This window comes from Rhinoderma darwinii (genome assembly GCF_050947455.1).
Source record: "Rhinoderma darwinii isolate aRhiDar2 chromosome 12 unlocalized genomic scaffold, aRhiDar2.hap1 SUPER_12_unloc_3, whole genome shotgun sequence".
Classification (NCBI taxonomy): Eukaryota; Metazoa; Chordata; class Amphibia; order Anura; family Rhinodermatidae; genus Rhinoderma; species Rhinoderma darwinii.
This window is the reverse complement of record NW_027461874.1, coordinates 77,501-92,610: the sequence shown is the minus strand read 5'-3', so window position 1 is coordinate 92,610 and position 15,110 is coordinate 77,501. Positions and strand designations below refer to the sequence as shown.

Genomic DNA, 15,110 nt, shown 5'->3' with positions numbered 1-15,110 from the left:
AGTAACACACACTGCACTTTACAGTCAGTATAGTAACACACGCTGCACTTTACAGTCAGTATAGTAACGCATGCTGCTCTTTACAGTCAGTATAGTAACACACGCTGCACTTTACAGTCAGTATAGTGACACACGCTGCACTTTACAGTCAGTATAGTAACACATGCTGCACTTTACAGTCAGTATAGTAACACATGCTGCTCTTTACAGTCAGTATAGTAACACACGCTGCTCTTTACAGTCAGTATAGTAACACATGCTGCACTTTACAGTCAGTATAGTAACACATGCTGCACTTTACAGTCAGTATAGTAACACATGCTGCACTTTACAGTCAGTATAGTAACGCACGCTGCACTTTACAGTCAGTATAGTAACACATGCGGCACTTTACAGTCAGTATAGTAACACATGCTGCTCTTTACAGTCAGTATAGTAACACACGCAGCACTTTACAGTCAGTATAGTAACACACGCTGCTCTTTACAGTCAGTATAGTAACACATGCTGCACTTTACAGTCAGTATAGTAACACATGCTGCACTTTACAGTCAGTATAGTAACACATGCTGCTCTTTACAGTCAGTATAGTAACACATGCTGCTCTTTACAGTCAGTATAGTAACACATGCTGCTCTTTACAGTCAGTATAGTAACGCACGCTGCACTTTACAGTCAGTATAGTAACACACGCTGCACTTTACAGTCAGTATAGTAACACATGCTGCACTTTACAGTCAGTATAGTAACACATGCGGCACTTTACAGTCAGTATAGTAACGCACGCTGCACTTTACAGTCAGTATAGTAACACACGCGGCACTTTACAGTCAGTATAGTAACAAATGCTGCACTTTACAGTCAGTATAGTAACACACGCTGCTCTTTACAGTCAGTATAGTAACACATGCTGCTCTTTACAGTCAGTATAGTAACACATGCTGCTCTTTACAGTCAGTATAGTAACACATGCTGCACTTTACAGTCAGTATAGTAACACATGCTGCTCTTTACAGTCAGTATAGTAACACATGCTGCTCTTTACAGTCAGTATAGTAACACATGCTGCACTTTACAGTCAGTATAGTAACACATGCGGCACTTTACAGTCAGTATAGTAACACACGCTGCTCTTTACAGTCAGTATAGTAACACACGCTGCTCTTTACAGTCAGTATAGTAACACACGCTGCTCTTTACAGTCAGTATAGTAACACACGCTGCTCTTTACAGTCAGTATAGTAACACATGCGGCACTTTACAGTCAGTATAGTAACACATGCTGCATTTTACAGTCAGTATAGTAACACACACTGCACTTTACAGTCAGTATAGTAACGCACGCTGCTCTTTACAGTCAGTATAGTAACGCACGCTGCTCTTTACAGTCAGTATAGTAACACATGCTGCTCTTTACAGTCAGTATAGTAACACACGCTGCACTTTACAGTCAGTATAGTAACACACGCTGCTCTTTACAGTCAGTATAGTAACACATGCTGCACTTTACAGTCAGTATAGTAACACATGCTGCTCTTTACAGTCAGTATAGTAACGCACGCTGCTCTTTACAGTCAGTATAGTAACACATGCTGCTCTTTACAGTCAGTATAGTAACACATGCTGCTCTTTACAGTCAGTATAGTAACACATGCTGCACTTTACAGTCAGTACAGTAACACATGCTGCACTTTACAGTCAGTATAGTAACACATGCTGCACTTTACAGTCAGTATAGTAACACACGCTGCACTTTACAGTCAGTATAGTAACACATGCTGCACTTTACAGTCAGTATAGTAACACATGCTGCTCTTTACAGTCAGTATAGTAACGCACGCTGCTCTTTACAGTCAGTATAGTAACACATGCTGCTCTTTACAGTCAGTATAGTAACACATGCTGCTCTTTACAGTCAGTATAGTAACACATGCTGCACTTTACAGTCAGTACAGTAACACATGCTGCACTTTACAGTCAGTATAGTAACACATGCGGCACTTTACAGTCAGTATAGTAACACATGCTGCTCTTTACAGTCAGTATAGTAACACATGCTGCTCTTTACAGTCAGTATAGTAACGCACGCTGCACTTTACAGTCAGTATAGTAACACACGCTGCACTTTACAGTCAGTATAGTAACACATGCTGCTCTTTACAGTCAGTATAGTAACGCACGCTGCTCTTTACAGTCAGTATAGTAACACATGCGGCACTTTACAGTCAGTATAGTAACACACGCTGCACTTTACAGTCAGTATAGTAACACATGCTGCACTTTACAGTCAGTATAGTAACACATGCTGCTCTATACAGTCAGTATAGTAACACATGCGGCACTTTACAGTCAGTATAGTAACACACGCTGCACTTTACAGTCAGTATAGTAACACATGCGGCACTTTACAGTCAGTATAGTAACACACGCTGCACTTTACAGTCAGTATAGTAACACATGCTGCACTTTACAGTCAGTATAGTAACACATGCTGCACTTTACAGTCAGTATAGTAACTAACACATGCTGCACTTTACAGTCAGTATAGTAACGCATGCGGCACTTTACAGTCAGTATAGTAACGCATGCTGCTCTTTACAGTCAGTATAGTAACGCACGCTGCACTTTACAGTCAGTATAGTAACACACGCTGCTCTTTACAGTCAGTATAGTAACACATGCTGCACTTTACAGTCAGTATAGTAACGCACGCTGCACTTTACAGTCAGTATAGTAACACATGCTGCTCTTTACAGTCAGTATAGTAACACACGCTGCACTTTACAGTCAGTATAGTAACACACGCTGCACTTTACAGTCAGTATAGTAACACATGCTGCACTTTACAGTCAGTATAGTAACACACGCTGCACTTTACAGTCAGTATAGTAACACATGCTGCACTTTACAGTCAGTATAGTAACACATGCTGCACTTTACAGTCAGTATAGTAACACACGCTGCACTTTACAGTCAGTATAGTAACACATGCTGCACTTTACAGTCAGTATAGTAACACACGCTGCACTTTACAGTCAGTATAGTAACACATGCTGCACTTTACAGTCAGTATAGTAACACATGCTGCTCTTTACAGTCAGTATAGTAACGCATGCGGCACTTTACAGTCAGTATAGTAACGCATGCTGCACTTTACAGTCAGTATAGTAACACATGCTGCACTTTACAGTCAGTATAGTAACACATGCTGCTCTTTACAGTCAGTATAGTAACACATGCTGCACTTTACAGTCAGTATAGTAACGCATGCGGCACTTTACAGTCAGTATAGTAACGCATGCTGCTCTTTACAGTCAGTATAGTAACACATGCTGCTCTTTACAGTCAGTATAGTAACACATGCTGCTCTTTACAGTCAGTATAGTAACACATGCTGCACTTTACAGTCAGTATAGTAACACATGCTGCTCTTTACAGTCAGTATAGTAACACATGCTGCTCTTTACAGTCAGTATAGTAACACATGCTGCACTTTACAGTCAGTATAGTAACACATGCGGCACTTTACAGTCAGTATAGTAACACACGCTGCTCTTTACAGTCAGTATAGTAACACACGCTGCTCTTTACAGTCAGTATAGTAACACACGCTGCTCTTTACAGTCAGTATAGTAACACACGCTGCTCTTTACAGTCAGTATAGTAACACATGCTGCTCTTTACAGTCAGTATAGTAACACATGCGGCACTTTACAGTCAGTATAGTAACGCACGCTGCTCTTTACAGTCAGTATAGTAACGCACGCTGCTCTTTACAGTCAGTATAGTAACACATGCTGCTCTTTACAGTCAGTATAGTAACACACGCTGCACTTTACAGTCAGTATAGTAACACACGCTGCTCTTTACAGTCAGTATAGTAACACATGCTGCACTTTACAGTCAGTATAGTAACACACGCTGCACTTTACAGTCAGTATAGTAACACATGCTGCACTTTACAGTCAGTATAGTAACACATGCTGCTCTTTACAGTCAGTATAGTAACGCACGCTGCTCTTTACAGTCAGTATAGTAACACATGCTGCTCTTTACAGTCAGTATAGTAACACATGCTGCTCTTTACAGTCAGTATAGTAACACATGCTGCACTTTACAGTCAGTACAGTAACACATGCGGCACTTTACAGTCAGTATAGTAACACATGCTGCTATTTACAGTCAGTATAGTAACACACGCTGCTCTTTACAGTCAGTATAGTAACACATGCTGCTCTTTACAGTCAGTATAGTAACACACGCTGCACTTTACAGTCAGTATAGTAACACATGCTGCACTTTACAGTCAGTATAGTAACACACGCTGCACTTTACAGTCAGTATAGTAACACACGCTGCTCTTTACAGTCAGTATAGTAACACACGCTGCACTTTACAGTCAGTATAGTAACACACGCTGCTCTTTACAGTCAGTATAGTAACACACGCTGCACTTTACAGTCAGTATAGTAACACATGCTGCACTTTACAGTCAGTATAGTAACACACGCTGCACTTTACAGTCAGTATAGTAACGCACGCTGCACTTTACAGTCAGTATAGTAACACACGCGGCACTTTACAGTCAGTATAGTAACGCACGCTGCACTTTACAGTCAGTATAGTAACACACGCGGCACTTTACAGTCAGTATAGTAACGCATGCTGCTCTTTACAGTCAGTATAGTAACACATGCTGCACTTTACAGTCAGTATAGTAACGCACGCTGCACTTTACAGTCAGTATAGTAACGCACGCTGCACTTTACAGTCAGTATAGTAACGCACGCTGCACTTTACAGTCAGTATAGTAACACATGCTGCACTTTACAGTCAGTATAGTAACACACGCTGCACTTTACAGTCAGTATAGTAACACATGCTGCTCTTTACAGTCAGTATAGTAACACATGCTGCACTTTACAGTCAGTATAGTAACACATGCTGCACTTTACAGTCAGTATAGTAACACACGCTGCACTTTACAGTCAGTATAGTAACGCACGCTGCACTTTACAGTCAGTATAGTAACACACGCGGCACTTTACAGTCAGTATAGTAACGCACGCTGCACTTTACAGTCAGTATAGTAACGCACGCTGCACTTTACAGTCAGTATAGTAACACATGCTGCACTTTACAGTCAGTATAGTAACACATGCTGCACTTTACAGTCAGTATAGTAACACACGCTGCTCTTTACAGTCAGTATAGTAACGCACGCTGCACTTTACAGTCAGTATAGTAACACATGCGGCACTTTACAGTCAGTATAGTAACACACGCTGCACTTTACAGTCAGTATAGTAACACATGCGGCACTTTACAGTCAGTATAGTAACACACGCTGCACTTTACAGTCAGTATAGTAAAACATGCGGCACTTTACAGTCAGTATAGTAACACACGCTGCACTTTACAGTCAGTATAGTAACACATGCGGCACTTTACAGTCAGTATAGTAACACACGCTGCTCTTTACAGTCAGTATAGTAACACATGCGGCACTTTACAGTCAGTATAGTAACACATGCGGCACTTTACAGTCAGTATAGTAACGCATGCTGCACTTGCTTTTTGTCCACGTCTGCATATATAGCAGCAGTGTATATACCGCACAGATCCATATATAGCAGCAGTGTATATACCGCACAGATCCATATATAGCAGCAGTGTATATACCGCACAGATCCATATATAGCAGCAGTGTATATACCGCACAGATCCATATATAGCAGCAGTGACTATACCGCACAGATCCATATATAGCAGCAGTGTATATACCGCACAGATCCATATATAGCAGCAGTGTATATACCGCACAGATCCATATATAGCAGCAGTGACTATACCGCACAGATCCATATATAGCAGGAGTGTATATACCGCACAGATCCATATATAGCAGCAGTGAATATACCACAGATCCATATATAGCAGCAGTGTATATACCGCACAGATCCATATATAGCAGCAGTGTATATACCGCACAGATCCATATATAGCAGCAGTGTATATACCGCACATATAAATATATAGCAGCAGTGTATATACCGCACAGATCCATATATAGCAGCAGTGTATATACCGCACAGATCCATATATAGCAGCAGTGTATATACCGCACAGATCCATATATAGCAGCAGTGTATATACCGCACAGATCCATATATAGCAGCAGTGTATATACCGCACAGATCCATATATAGCAGCAGTGACTATACCGCACAGATCCATATATAGCAGCAGTGACTATACCACACAGATCCATATATAGCAGCAGTGTATATACCGCACAGATCCATATATAGCAGCAGTGTATATACCGCACAGATCCATATATAGCAGCAGTGTATATACAGCACAGATCCATATATAGCAGCAGTGTATATACCGCACAGATCCATATATAGCAGCAGTGTATATACCGCACAGATCCATATATAGCAGCAGTGACTATACCACACAGATCCATATATAGCAGCAGTGAATATACCGCACAGATCCATATATAGCAGCAGTGTATATACCGCACAGATCCATATATAGCAGCAGTGTATATACCGCACAGATCCATATATAGCAGCAGTGTATATACCGCACAGATCCATATATAGCAGCAGTGTATATACCGCACAGATCCATATATAGCAGCAGTGTATATACCGCACAGATCCATATATAGCAGCAGTGTATATACCGCACAGATCCATATATAGCAGCAGTGTATATACCGCACAGATCCATATATAGCAGCAGTGACTATACCGCACAGATCCATATATAGCAGGAGTGTATATACCGCACAGATCCATATATAGCAGCAGTGAATATACCGCACAGATCCATATATAGCAGCAGTGTATATACCGCACAGATCCATATATAGCAGCAGTGTATATACCGCACAGATCCATATATAGCAGCAGTGTATATACCGCACAGATCCATATATAGCAGCAGTGTATATACCGCACAGATCCATATATAGCAGCAGTGTATATACCGCACAGATCCATATATAGCAGCAGTGACTATACCACACAGATCCATATATAGCAGCAGTGTATATACCGCACAGATCCATATATAGCAGCAGTGTATATACCACACATATAATATATACACCAGCAGTGAATATACCGCAGATATAAGTATATACCAGCAGTGAATATTATCAGCCACAGTCCACCCTTCTCCTCCTCCTCTCATCCAATAACATGTGGAGGCTGAGGAGAGGTGCCGAGTTGCCATACTCACTGGTTAGACGCGCTCTCTGTATCGTGGTCCGCAGGGGCGTGCGCTTCTCCGCTGCGAGCTCTGTTGTGAACTTGTGATATTCTGCACACAGGGGCGGATATAGGACTGAAATCTAGGGCAGGGGTGGAAAAAACACAAACTGTGAACAGACCATATTTTCCCCCCTCCTCCCCCTAACACCCCCCCCCCCCCTATTGAACTCTGTCACCTGTTAACGGAAAAATCATCTGTCAGAAGGAAAAATGTTCCCCGATGAGTACAAGAAGCCCCCCCTGGGAATTAGACTTTCTTGTACTCCACAATGGGGAAACATTTTTCCCTCTGGCGGATGACTTTTCAGTTGACAGGAAGCAGAGTTACATGAAGGGAAATAATTTTTCCTTGACCTCTAGTTTGTATTGTGGCGCAGGGGAGAAAAAAGTATAGGTTTTATATTTGTAATACTGATAACTTTTATTTTTTTGCTATGTTCGGCTGGACCATTTAGACTAAGGGTATGTGCACACGACGTAGTGACCAAAAACGTCTGAAAATACCGAGCTGTTTTCAAGGGAAAACAGACCCTGATTTTCAGACGTTTTTTTGAGCAAATCGCGTTTTTCGCGGCGTTTTTTACGTCCATTTTTGGAGCTGTTTTCATTGGAGTCTATGAGAAAACAGCTCCAAAAACGTCCAAAGAAGTGCCCCGCATATAATGTATATAAGTGTCCCGCATATAATGTATATAAGTGTCCCGCATATAATGTATAGAAGTGTCCCGCATATAATGTATATAAGTGTCCCGCATATAATGTATATAAGTGTCCCGCATATAATGTATATAAGTGTCCCGCATATAATGTATATACGTGTCCTGCATATAATGTATATAAGTGTCCCGCATATAATGTATAGAAGTGTCCCGCATATAATGTATAGAAGTGTCCCGCATATAATGTATAGAAGTGTCCCGCATATAATGTATATAAGTGTCCCGCATATAATGTATATAAGTGTCCCGCATATAATGTATATAAGTGTCCCGCATATAATGTATAGAAGTGTCCCGCATATAATGTATAGAAGTGTCCTGCATATAATGTATATAAGTGTCCCGCATATAATGTATATAAGTGTCCTGCATATAATGTATATAAGTGTCCTGCATATAATGTATATAAGTGTCCCGCATATAATGTATAGAAGTGTCCCGCATATAATGTATATAAGTGTCCCGCATATAATGTATATAAGTGTCCCGCATATAATGTATAGAAGTGTCCTGCATATAATGTATATAAGTGTCCTGCATATAATGTATATAAGTGTCCCGCATATAATGTATAGAAGTGTCCCGCATATAATGTATATAAGTGTCCCGCATATAATGTATATAAGTGTCCCGCATATAATGTATATAAGTGTCCCGCATATAATGTATATAAGTGTCCCGCATATAATGTATATAAGTGTCCCGCATATAATGTATATAAGTGCCCTGCATATAATGTATATAAGTGTCCCGCATATAATGTATATAAGTGTCCCGCATATAATGTATATAAGTGTCCTGCATATAATGTATATAAGTGTCCTGCATATAATGTATATAAGTGTCCCGCATATAATGTATATAAGTGTCCCGCATATAATGTATATAAGTGTCCTGCATATAATGTATAGAAGTGTCCCGCATATAATGTATATAAGTGTCCCGCATATAATGTATATAAGTGTCCCGCATATAATGTATATAAGTGCCCCGCATATAATGTATATAAGTGTCCCGCATATAATGTATATAAGTGTCCTGCATATAATGTATATAAGTGTCCCGCATATAATGTATAGAAGTGTCCCGCATATAATGTATATAAGTGTCCTGCATATAATGTATATAAGTGTCCCGCATATAATGTATATATGTGTCCTGCATATAATGTATATAAGTGTCCCGCATATAATGTATATAAGTGTCCTGCATATAATGTATATAAGTGTCCCGCATATAATGTATATAAGTGTCCTGCATATAATGTATATAAGTGTCCCGCATATAATGTATATAAGTGCCCTGCATATAATGTATATAAGTGTCCCGCATATAATGTATATAAGTGTCCCGCATATAATGTATATAAGTGTCCTGCATATAATGTATAGAAGTGTCCCGCATATAATGTATAGAAGTGTCCCGCATATAATGTATATAAGTGTCCCGCATATAATGTATAGAAGTGTCCCGCATATAATGTATAGAAGTGTCCCGCATATAATGTATAGAAGTGTCCCGCATATAATGTATAGAAGTGTCCCGCATATAATGTATAGAAGTGTCCCGCATATAATGTATATAAGTGTCCTGCATATAATGTATATAAGTGTCCCGCATATAATGTATATAAGTGTCCTGCATATAATGTATATAAGTGTCCTGCATATAATGTATATAAGTGCCCTGCATATAATGTATATAAGTGTCCCGCATATAATGTATATAAGTGTCCCGCATATAATGTATATAAGTGTCCTGCATATAATGTATATAAGTGTCCCGCATATAATGTATATAAGTGTCCTGCATATAATGTATATAAGTGTCCTGCATATAATGTATATAAGTGCCCTGCATATAATGTATATAAGTGTCCCGCATATAATGTATATAAGTGTCCCGCATATAATGTATATAAGTGCCCTGCATATAATGTATATAAGTGTCCCGCATATAATGTATATAAGTGTCCTGCATATAATGTATATAAGTGTCCTGCATATAATGTATATAAGTGTCCCGCATATAATGTATATAAGTGTCCCGCATATAATGTATATAAGTGTCCCGCATATAATGTATATAAGTGTCCGGCATATAATGTATATAAGTGTCCTGCATATAATGTATATAAGTGCCCTGCATATAATGTATATAAGTGTCCCGCATATAATGTATATAAGTGTCCTGCATATAATGTATATAAGTGTCCCGCATATAATGTATATAAGTGCCCTGCATATAATGTATATAAGTGTCCCGCATATAATGTATATAAGTGTCCTGCATATAATGTATATAAGTGTCCTGCATATAATGTATATAAGTGTCCCGCATATAATGTATATAAGTGTCCTGCATATAATGTATATAAGTGTCCTGCATATAATGTATATAAGTGCCCTGCATATAATGTATATAAGTGTCCCGCATATAATGTATATAAGTGTCCCGCATATAATGTATATAAGTGCCCTGCATATAATGTATATAAGTGTCCTGCATATAATGTATAGAAGTGTCCCGCATATAATGTATATAAGTGTCCCGCATATAATGTATATAAGTGTCCCGCATATAATGTATAGAAGTGTCCCGCATATAATGTATATAAGTGTCCTGCATATAATGCATAGAAGTGTCCCGCATATAATGTATAGCAGTGTCCCGCATATAATGTATGGAAGTGTCCCGCATATAATGTATAGAAGTGTCCCGCATATAATGTATATAAGTGTCCCGCATATAATGTATAGAAGTGTCCCGCATATAATGTATAGAAGTGTCCTGCATATAATGTATATAAGTGTCCCGCATATAATGTATATAAGTGTCCCGCATATAATGTATATAAGTGTCCCGCATATAATGTATATAAGTGTCCTGCACATAATGTATATAAGTGTCCCGCATATAATGTATATAAGTGTCCCGCATATAATGTATATAAGTGTCCCGCATATAATGTATATAAGTGTCCCGCATATAATGTATAGAAGTGTCCTGCATATAATGTATAGAAGTGTCCCGCATATAATGTATATAAGTGTCCCGCATATAATGTATAGAAGTGTCCCGCATATAATGTATAGAAGTGTCCCGCATATAATGTATAGAAGTGTCCCGCATATAATGTATAGAAGTGTCCCGCATATAATGTATATAAGTGTCCCGCATATAATGTATATAAGTGTCCTGCATATAATGTATATAAGTGTCCCGCATATAACGTATAGAAGTGTCCTGCATATAATGTATATAAGTGTCCCGCATATAATGTATATAAGTGTCCCGCATATAATGTATATAAGTGTCCCGCATATAACGTATATAAGTGTCCCGCATATAATGTATATAAGTGTCCTGCATATAATGTATATAAGTGTCCCGCATATAATGTATATAAGTGTCCCGCATATAATGTATATAAGTGTCCCGCATATAATGTATATAAGTGTCCCGCATATAATGTATATAAGTGTCCTGCATATAATGTATATAAGTGTCCCGCATATAATGTATATAAGTGTCCCGCATATAATGTATAGAAGTGTCCCGCATATAATGTATAGAAGTGTCCCGCATATAATGTATAGAAGTGTCCTGCATATAATGTATATAAGTGTCCTGCATATAATGTATAGAAGTGTCCCGCATATAATGTATAGAAGTGTCCCGCATATAATGTATATAAGTGTCCCGCATATAATGTCTATATGTGTCCCGCATATAATGTATATAAGTGTCCTGCATATAATGTATATAAGTGTCCTGCATATAATGTATATAAGTGTCCTGCATATATTGTATATAAGTGTCCCGAATATAATGTATAGAAGTGTCCCGCATATAATGTATAGAAGTGTCCTGCATATAATGTATATAAGTGTCCCGCATATAATGTATATAAGTGTCCTGCATGTAATGTATATAAGTGTCCTGCATATAATGTATATAAGTGTCCTGCATGTAATGTATATAAGTGTCCTGCATATAATGTATATACGTGTCCTGCATATAATGCATAGAAGTGTCCCGCATATAATGTATAGAAGTGTCCCGCATATAATGTATGGAAGTGTCCCGCATATAATGTATATAAGTGTCCCGCATATAATGTATATAAGTGTCCCGCATATAATGTATAGAAATGTCCAGCATATAATGTATATAAGTGTCCTGCATATAATGTATAGAAGTGTCCTGCATATAATGTATATACGTGTCCTGCATATAATGTATATGTGTCCCGCATATAATGTATATAAGTGTCCCGCATATAATGTATAGAAGTGTCCTGCATATAATGCATAGAAGTGTCCCGCATATAATGTATAGCAGTGTCCCGCATATAATGTATGGAAGTGTCCCGCATATAATGTATATAAGTGTCCCGCATATAATGTATATAAGTGTCCCGCATATAATGTATATAAGTGTCCCGCATATAATGTATATAAGTGTCCTGCATATAATGTATATAAGTGTCCTGCATATAATGTATATAAGTGTCCCGCATATAATGTATGGAAGTGTCCCGCATATAATGTATAGAAGTGTCCTGCATATAATGTATATAAGTGTCCCGCATATAATGTATAGAAATGTCCCGCATATAATGTATAGAAGTGTCCCGCATATAATGTATAGAAGTGTCCCGCATATAATGTATAGAAGTGTCCCGCATATAATGTATATAAGTGTCCCGCATATAATGTATATAAGTGTCCTGCATATAATGTATATAAGTGTCCTGCATATAATGTATATAAGTGTCCTGCATATAATGTATATAAGTGTCCCGCATATAATGTATATAAGTGTCCCGCATATAATGTATATAAGTGTCCTGCATATAATGTATATAAGTGTCCCGCATATAATGTATATAAGTGTCCCGCATATAATGTATATAAGTGTCCTGCATATAATGTATATAAGTGTCCCGCATATAACGTATAGAAGTGTCATGCATATAATGTATATAAGTGTCCCGCATATAATGTATATAAGTGTCCCGCATATAATGTATATAAGTGTCCTGCATATAATGTATAGAAGTGTCCCGCATATAATGTATAGAAGTGTCCCGCATATAATGTATATAAGTGTCCCGCATATAATGTATATAAGTGCCCTGCATATAATGTATATAAGTGTCCTGCATATAATGTATATAAGTGTCCCGCATATAATGTATATAAGTGTCCCGCATATAATGTATATAAGTGTCCCGCATATAATGTATATAAGTGTCCCGCATATAATGTATAGAAGTGTCCCGCATATAATGTATAGAAGTGTCCCGCATATAATGTATAGAAGTGTCCCGCATATAATGTATATAAGTATCCCGCATATAATGTATAGAAGTGCCCCGCATATAATGTATATAAGTGTCCCGCATATAATGTATATAAGTGCCCTGCATATAATGTATATAAGTGTCCTGCATATAATGTATATAAGTGTCCCGCATATAATGTATATAAGTGTCCCGCATATAATGTATATAAGTGTCCTGCATATAATGTATAGAAGTGTCCCGCATATAATGTATAGAAGTGTCCCGCATATAATGTATAGAAGTGTCCTGCATATAATGTATATAAGTGTCCTGCATATAATGTATAGAAGTGTCCCGCATATAATGTATAGAAGTGTCCCGCATATAATGTATATAAGTGTCCCGCATATAATGTATATATGTGTCCCGCATATAATGTATATAAGTGTCCTGCATATAATGTATATAAGTGTCCTGCATATAATGTATATAAGTGTCCTGCATATATTGTATATAAGTGTCCCGAATATAATGTATAGAAGTGTCCCGCATATAATGTATAGAAGTGTCCCGCATATAATGTATATAAGTGTCCCGCATATAATGTATATAAGTGTCCCGCATGTAATGTATATAAGTGTCCTGCATATAATGTATATAAGTGTCCTGCATGTAATGTATATAAGTGTCCTGCATATAATGTATATACGTGTCCTGCATATAATGCATAGAAGTGTCCCGCATATAATGTATAGAAGTGTCCCGCATATAATGTATGGAAGTGTCCCGCATATAATGTATATAAGTGTCCCGCATATAATGTATATAAGTGTCCCGCATATAATGTATAGAAATGTCCCGCATATAATGTATATAAGTGTCCTGCATATAATGTATAGAAGTGTCCTGCATATAATGTATATACGTGTCCTGCATATAATGTATATGTGTCCCGCATATAATGTATATAAGTGTCCCGCATATAATGTATAGAAGTGTCCTGCATATAATGCATAGAAGTGTCCCGCATATAATGTATAGCAGTGTCCCGCATATAATGTATGGAAGTGTCCCGCATATAATGTATATAAGTGTCCCGCATATAATGTATATAAGTGTCCCGCATATAATGTATATAAGTGTCCCGCATATAATGTATATAAGTGTCCTGCATATAATGTATATAAGTGTCCTGCATATAATGTATATAAGTGTCCCGCATATAATGTATGGAAGTGTCCCGCATATAATGTATAGAAGTGTCCTGCATATAATGTATATAAGTGTCCCGCATATAATGTATAGAAATGTCCCGCATATAATGTATAGAAGTGTCCCGCATATAATGTATAGAAGTGTCCCGCATATAATGTATAGAAGTGTCCCGCATATAATGTATATAAGTGTCCCGCATATAATGTATATAAGTGTCCTGCATATAATGTATATAAGTGTCCTGCATATAATGTATATAAGTGTCCTGCATATAATGTATATAAGTGCCCCGCATATAATGTATATAAGTGTCCCGCATATAATGTATATAAGTGTCCTGCATATAATGTATATAAGTGTCCCGCATATAATGTATAGAAGTGTCCCGCATATAATGTATATAAGTGTCCCGCATATAATGTATATATGTGTCCTGCATATAATGTATAGAAGTGTCCCGCATATAATGTATATAAGTGTCCCGCATATAATGTATAGAAGTGTCCTGCATATAATGTATATAAGTGTCCCGCATATAATGTATATAAGTGTCCCGCATATAATGTATATAAGTGTCCCGCATATAATGTATAT

General features: G+C 37.8%; 1 long non-coding RNA gene across 2 annotated transcripts in view; it reads right to left on the bottom strand.

Moving 5' to 3' along the window:
* LOC142698153 (uncharacterized) overlaps window positions 1-15,110 on the bottom strand; it is a 311,750-nt gene that overhangs the window by 294,468 nt on the left and 2,172 nt on the right. For both annotated transcript variants that reach the window (XR_012865710.1, XR_012865709.1), the window contains exon 2: window positions 7,261-7,372. This is a non-coding gene — a long non-coding RNA (uncharacterized LOC142698153). The remainder of the gene's footprint in view (window positions 1-7,260; window positions 7,373-15,110) is intronic.